Genomic DNA, 8,190 nt, shown 5'->3' on the forward strand with positions numbered 1-8,190 from the left:
AGACCATGAACCAGGAGATGGCAGTTCAATTCTGGTCTGGGCATATGCCCCGGTTTTGGGCTCAATCCCAAGTAGGGGGCATGCAGGGGACCCCTCTCATCAGTGATGTTTCCATCTTTCTCTCTCCCTTCCTCTCTGAAATCAATAAAACTTATTTCTTTAAAAATGCCCAAAATATGACTGAATTATATTTTAAAAAATGATCCAGCCCTAGGCTTAGTGGATAGGATGTCCATCTGCAGACTGAAGGGTCTCTGGGTTTGATTTCAGTCAAGGGCACGTACCTCCGTTGCAGGCTCCTCCCTGCCACGGCCCTGGTCAGGGCTCATGCAGGAGGCAACCAATCTATGTGTTTCTCTCACATTGATGTTCCTCTGTGTCTTTCCCTCTCTCTTCTACTCTCCCTAAAAATCAATGGAAAAACATCCTCAGGTGAGGATTAACAAGAACAAAAATCCATATGTCCTTTACCTCTTCCGTAAATGTTATGATTATAAATATACTTAATTAATTTTTATGTAGATATTTTTTAAACCAAGGAACCTGTACTCAAATCTATCTTGTCATAAGAGAGAGACATAGTCATATGTACATTTAGAACTAAAAGGAGCAAATGAATCTTAAACCTTAAAATAAATTCTAATAACTACATAATTAATTATGGTATATTATGTTTAATTAAGAATCTTCTTTGAATTAACTCATATATACCATACATAGAATTAGATTTCTACTCTAGAATGGTAAATATTATTGTGAATTCTTGATGAAAACAGTGTTAAAAGCACTCAAATAATGACTTAGCTCAAAATTAAAGCTTGAAAAGCAGAAAGGGGCCCTCAGCCTTCTAAAAATATTTGGAACCAATATTTGGAACCCTTTCCCAAGCAGAAAATTGAATAAATTCCTTGTTACAAATAAAGAAGTGTGTTGCCTTTAGAATATGTTTCACACTTTGATCTGAGATTACATTTTCTGAAGGAAGCTATGGTTTAGAGCAGGCAAACTGACCAGAACCACTTTCTCTTTACCTCTTTTTTTTTGGGGGGGCGGCGGGGGGGAATAAGTATGGGAATGGATTATTTGACTTTCTGCTTGAAAATAAATGTGAAGGGTTGCAAGTAAAGGTGCTGGAGTTAGATGAAGGAAGTGGAGTCAGGTCTGCAGATGTAACCTCAAACTGGATTGAAGACATGGAGTTTTCAGGAAGAAGGTGTGGACAAAAGAATAAGTTACTAAGTGAAAAGACCAAACTCACAGAATGGGAGGAAATGTTTGCAAATCACATATGTAATAAGGGACTTATCCAGAATGTGCAAAGAACTCCTAAACTCAACAACAAAAAAGACAACACAATTTTTTAAATAGGCAAAGGAGTTTAATAAACATTTATCCAAAGGAAATATAGGAGTGGTTAATAAACACCTGAAAAGATATCAACCCCCTTGGTCTTTAGGGAAATGTAAGTGAAAACCACAGTTAGATAAAACTTCTCACTGCCGGACAGTCTTTAATAAAAATAAACACATCTAGAGAGACAGAAAGCAGATTAGGTCTGGGATCCTGGGAGGAAGGGGAATGAAGAAGTGGGAGTGACTGCTAATGAGTACAAGGTTTCCTTTGGGGATGATGAAGATATTCTAAAATTAAATGATGGTGATGGATGCACAACTCTAAATATATTTTTAAACATTGAATGTATGCCTCAAGCTGGTGAACTTGTGAATTAATACCTCAATAAAGCTGCTACAAAAGAATGAATTACTAGGCATATTATCAGCATTACGTTTTTATCCTCTTTACTTTTCTTTTTCAAAGTGTGTTCATTCCTTTAATTGTTCATATTTCTTGAATAAAATGTATTGTTGTAGGTGGCGGGTACAGCACCGGGTGTTAGACCAGCGGGATCATACTGAACCTGGGCTCAGCAACCTCGGTTCTTGGGTTCTGTCCAGGAAAGAATTCAGAGCCAAGACTCCAACTATAAGAGAACACTTATTTATAAAATCACAGAGGTAGAAAAAGTAAACCCTAGAAGAAATGGGCTTAGGAGTTTATAGGCCAATGAAGGGCCCTTGGAGCTTGGGAGTGAGAAAGCTAATGGTAACAAGCGGGGGGGGGGGGGGGGGGGGGGCGGGGAGGGAGAGAAGGGAAAGGGACAGGGACAGGGACAGGGACAGGGAAAAGGAAAGGCTCTGGCATGCTCCCAGAAGGGAGAGCATGCTGAGTCCTCCATCCTAAGGGTTTTAAGGGTGGAGATTTTAGGGGAGGTCCCAGGGGAAGATCTCAATAGAATATTCAGCAGTTTTCCAGGCACGTCCTTTTAGGGTCTAGGTCTCCACTGATTGATTGGCCGCCCCCAGGGCAGGGGGGGGTCATTATTCAATGGAGCTGGTCCTAAGGTCAGCCATGGGGTCACTGATCTGGTTGTGTTGCTTATCTGGACCTGAAGCTGAAGCACAACTGAGGCCTAGATGTTATCTCTAGGGAGGAAAGGTCAGGGGGTCCAAACCTTATGACAGCACTATGCTGGGGGAGGAAGTCAACCTGGAGGCGAGGTCCTCCCCTACAATTGCCCTTTGCTAGGCACCTGGGGCTTTCTACCCTGGTGACCTTCTGGACCTGGCCCATCATCCTTGCTCTGCTCATGTCTGTCTAACTGCCCATCACAGTATGTCCCCCTTACCTGAATAAATTGAGTTGAACATTTTCTATTTTTTTATCATAAAAACCAAATAACTAAATTGTCATGCTGCTTCTTCCTCTTTCTGGTGTCAGGAATTACCATTTTAAAATTTCACATCTGAAGGAAGCAATCTCCAGAGAGAATTTTGAGTAATCCCCCAAGTATGGAGAAGTTATTCTTACGATCGTTTCCTAAGACTCCCTAATGTACACTGGATTAAACTTGCTTGTACTTCAAAACTTCCCTTGTCCCTCTGTAAATCTCCCTAATGTAAGGATTCACCACTCATTAAAATAACTGCTGGTTAAACATTTTTGGGTTGCTAACCTATTTTTTTTTTTTAAAGTCTGATCTCCACTTCTCATTTCCACTCACGCTCCTCCTGAGCTAAGCATAGAAAACAAAAGAACACCAGGATAAGGAAACTGCACAATCTCAAAATAGTTGGTGGAAAATAGCAACTTCTCTTTTTCCAGAGGGCTGTGTTTAACTGTACCTTTCCTTTTTCTTTCTCTTACTTATTTTTTTTTTTTTTTCAGAGAGAAAGTTCCTCTATCTCTGGCTTTTGAAGCAAGATCAGAGCCTCAAAAACTATCATTTATTTGGACATTTCCTCAGAAGAGGATTAACGTGGGGAACAGTTTGGTTGGTTACAAATGAGTTAGAGAAATAACAGATGAGTCAGTTGCTAAAACTGTGGGGCCTGCACTACAACCTGAATATTGGATTTCTTTGCAGCTTGGCAACCATAAGCATACATTAATGGATTCTTTCTGAGTATGATAGTAAGAACGTAGGCAGAATGTTCTTAGTGTATCATTAAAGTCTATCCATCATTATTTGACATGTACATAAAATACTAGACTCAGGAAACAAAATTTTCAGCACATAGCAATTTTTGCATTACTGAAAAACCTTGTAGGAAGAAGGGCATTCTTGGTTGGATCTCTGTTTACTCAATAATACACCGAAATCAAATGGCCTTTATTTTAAAAACAAACAAATTTTATAAAAACTTCAAGGGGGTATGAAGGCCAGTGAGTCCACCTCTTCTCAAGCCACTGCTTGAGAACTTACCTAAACCTCACAAGATATTTTTAACAATACTTTTGAATAAAACCACATAGTAATGACTAATATTATTGGTCCTATAGTGCATTCCAGACACTATTTAAGGAGTTTTTAATGTATTTGTCCACTTCAACCTCACAGTCATTTTATGAGATAGGCATTATCATTTTAACCACTTTACAGATGAGGAAATCAAGGCAGAATATTCAGGGTAGAAACTTGATCCCAGGGCAGTCCCACTCCAGAGCAAACACTCTGCTGCTGAACCTATTGCCTTTTAGGTCCAAAGTCTTTCCTGGGGAAAAAGGAAATTCCATTTGGTTCCATGAATCAATCTTTGTGATGAGGACGAATCTATTTGGTGCTGATACTGAAGTTCTTTTTTGTGCTTTTATTTATTTATTTTTAGTGAAGTTCTAGGACCAGATCAACCATGACTTGATTTTGTAAGACAAAAAAAAAAAAGATACAGAATTGAAACCAATGTTCTCCCAATGTATATGTTTAAGCAAGATGAACTCATCCAAAGGATTGCAATTCATTGGGAAAAATAATGAAAGGAATTATCAAGAGTGGAAAAGGAATCTTTGGTGGTGAAAGGTGGTAAAAATTCTGGGGTGGAAATAAATAACTATATATTTATATATTATTATGTATAATATATTTATGTCAATAAGTATATTATTAAATAGATTTATCAATAAAATATATTTATATTCTTAAATAAATATATTTTATAATACATAATATACACTGAGTGGCCAGATTATTGTGATCTCTGAATGCATGTCTCTTCCCCCCCTGGCCAGGCTGGCCGGACCCCACCCATGCATGAATTCATGCACCGGGTCTCTAATATATACACTGAGTGGCCAGATTATTATGATCTCTGAATGTATAATAATCTGGCCACTCAGTGTGTGTGTGTGTGTATATATATATATATATATATATATATATATAGAGAGAGAGAGAGAGAGAGAGAGAGAGAGAGAGAGAGAAGTGTTTATAAATATAAAAATATATTTCTGAGCCTGCTGGTCATGGATAACTGTTCTGCACTATAAGGCTGGTCCCAAGACTTGGAGCAAAGCCAGAGAGAGGAAGCACCACCCACTTCCTCCACCCCTCCACCACCATTCTTGTCCCCCTCATCCCTGCACTCCTGACTGCACACTCAAACCCAGCTTTATCCAGTTTCTTCAGAGTTTAGATCCAGTAATAAAGAGAAAGCTTGTTTCCCATGGCCAATATTAAAAGTGGAAATGTTGCTGTTGTAACTAGCTAGTTAATATTAATAATAGGAAAGGAGCAAGAGGGAGGCCAGACATTATAAGCCATCTGGGCTGCTTCACCAGGAAGCTGCAACTTTGCACTCCCCGGGGAACCACCGGTCCATTCCCTGCCTGACGGTCACTGCGGGGAGGGGAAGATGGACGCATCACAGTAAAGTCGGGGTGACACAGGGAAGGTAGTTGACTGTCAGTCTAGCCTGAAACAAAGATAATTGGCTGGAGGGGGTGGAGCCACTGCAAGCACAGGAAATCTTAGAAGGTTAAAATCCCCAGACAAAAGAATTTTCTCTCTTTCACTCCTCTGGCTTTGCTCCTGCTTCCTTGCAGACACCGGTGTTCCCTCCATACAAGCCGCATCATGCAGACCCCACCTGCAATGGACTGATGGACTACAGCTGGGGACACAAGCTCACCTCGCCAGATGCTGGACTGGACTGTGTAAATACGGAGTAGGGGCTGTGGGTAGTTCCTTTACTCCTAGCTCTGCTGAAGGCACAGCTGGACTTCTTCATGGCAGGATGGAGGGAGAGGGGCCTTAGAAAGTCAGGGGTTTAATTCCACGCAAATAAATCCACTCATTCTCCCATTTGAGTCTCAGAAAATTCCTTTTCTCATGACATCCCATCGCAAGAAGCCCACTTCCACCAGCAACAGGTGGGGACACAGAGAGCTCTTCAACAATAACAGGATGAGCAGAAAAGGTGATGGGCTGATTGGCAGGGCAGGACTCTGGCATGCCTGGGTCCTTTCACTAAATTCCTTTCTTAAAAAAAATTCCTTTCTTAACCATCTAACATACCCTAACTTGTATTGCTCTTTAAATCACTAAATACTTGAATACTGAGTTTCAATCTCCAAACCATGAGGTGATATAAACTGGAATTTGGGGGAAGAGAACCTGCTTTGAGAACAGGACATGGGTTTATTTTCTTCTTTGTATTTGTCTACATTTTCCAAAGTTTCAAAATACCAAATTCTATATACTGAAATAGATAGGTATCACTTTTGTAATTAGAGAACAAAACAATAAGTCATTAAAAAGAAATAGACTATAGAAGCGGGCAAGTAAGCAAATACCTTCACAGCAGTTCTGAGGAACAGTCGAAATCCAAACTTTGGAAGAAGATTTTCATTACCACTAAGAGCAATATTATGATAAGTATAATTTACAAAGTGCTTTTACATGCATTTTCCAGTGAATGTTAGCAATTAAGAAAGGCCAAGTTCCTCCCCACAGGTTTCCACCTAAATGTTGGCTTCCTTGATAGATAAGAGAGGTGTGAGAAATCCAGGAAGTCAGTCCCAATTTTCATCCATATTCATTTATTTGTTCAGCAAATACTGAGCATCTATTATATTTCAGATAAATACCAAGTACTTTGAATATACAAGAGGACAGAATAGACTCGGTCTCTGTCCCCTGGAAACCTAAAGTCTAGTGGAAGAGATAGGAGAAAAAGTAAACATATAAAATAATTAAAACATTTAGTCCATGCTATGGGGGGGTGGGGGGGTGTCAAGTCCCTCCAGCCAAAAACCACCAGGAACGCATTCGAGTTGAACCAGTTATTTTATTACTAATTGCAGCGAGGAGAACACACACCACATGGAATTGTGGGCATCTCCATGAGAAGGTGTTAGGATGAGCTTGGTTGGGTGACTTGGGGGAGGACATAAGGAAGTGGGGGTTTGCTCCATGTTGGACACTGTCAGAAAGGAGGAGGGGCAATTCTATGATCCAGTACAGAAGCAGTAGTCACTCATTTAGTACCAGATGGAAAAGTTTGGTGCTTTGTGGCTTGTATGTGGCCTGATTTTATCTGCTTAGACAAAATGATGAAGTGGCCTCGCTTTGACTCATTTTATCATGGTCTCAGAGTAATCTTGTCTGAGTTTGATTTTTTTAATAAATATATTTTTATTGATTTCAGAGAGGAAGAGAGAGGGATAGAGAGATAGAAACACCAATGATGAGAAAGAATCATCCATCAGCTGCCTCCTGTGCACCCCCTACTGGGAATCGAGCCCACAATTTGGGCATGTGCCCTGACCGGGAATTGAACCGTTTCCTCCTGGTTTATAGGTCAATACTCAACCACTTAGTCACACTGACTGGGCTGAGTTTGATGTTCTGTGAAATTATTTATGTCTCAGAGCAAATAACATAGTCTAGTTGTGAGTGCCAGCACAACTTGTGAATGTCAGTGGCTTCTCTCTCTCTCTTCCTTTTTTCTTTTCTCAAGGGAAACAAAGAAAAGACTGCAACAGCAGACAACAGGAGAGAAATCTGTATTTATTGGGGGTGTTCAGAGGTTGCTATTATCTTCCTCAGAACTGTATCATGAGGAAAGTGTAGAGGGGCTTCTAAAAAGACACATTAGTTAGTGATACAATTGGGTATCTCTTCATGTCTTGTAGAAAGAGGCAGTGTGTGTGTGTGTGTGTGTGTGTGTGTGTGTGTGTGTGTGTGTGTATGCACGCGCACTTGTGTTGAAGGATCTGGGCTAGGTGATTTGAAAGTCCTTTTAGCTCAGCTAATCTGTGGTATTCTCTTCTGGGCCCCTGACAAGACAACACATGCCTCTTCAGTGACCAAGTTGTGGCCCTGTATAACTAATCAATAAACCATTTTAAGGATCATCTATTAAAGCTCCCAGTAATACAGGCCTAATTAAACAGAGGCAATGCCAATAGTATGACTGCCTATGATGACTGCTGTGATAGTGACTGGAGTTTAAATGATGGCGTTGAAGACAGCAAAAAAAAAATGCAATGAAGTATGTTTTATTTTCTCAATCTCCTACCCTACTTAAGCTCACTGCTCTCTCAGCTTTTTCTTTTCTTTTTATGAGAAAAACTATATTAAGATGTTTGTGTGCCGTGAATGCTGTCTTGACTGCCATGGCAACAACTTGTTCTTAGTCACGTGTTTGATGTCTAGATTATACACTTACTAGTTTTTAAAATAATGCTTAAAATGATGGGTCTATCTCTAAAGTAATAACTTTAGACGCAGAATTCTTGCTCTGAGAGCCACAAAATTAAAAGTTAGTGAGAGATAAATGAAGATGCTTATGAAGAAAAACTGTGTCTTTCCCCAAAAACAGAAGGTTTACAAACATCTCCTGTTGGCAGATA

The sequence above is a fragment of the Eptesicus fuscus genome, chromosome 2 (genome assembly GCF_027574615.1).
Source record: "Eptesicus fuscus isolate TK198812 chromosome 2, DD_ASM_mEF_20220401, whole genome shotgun sequence".
Lineage (NCBI taxonomy): Eukaryota > Metazoa > Chordata > Mammalia > Chiroptera > Vespertilionidae > Eptesicus > Eptesicus fuscus.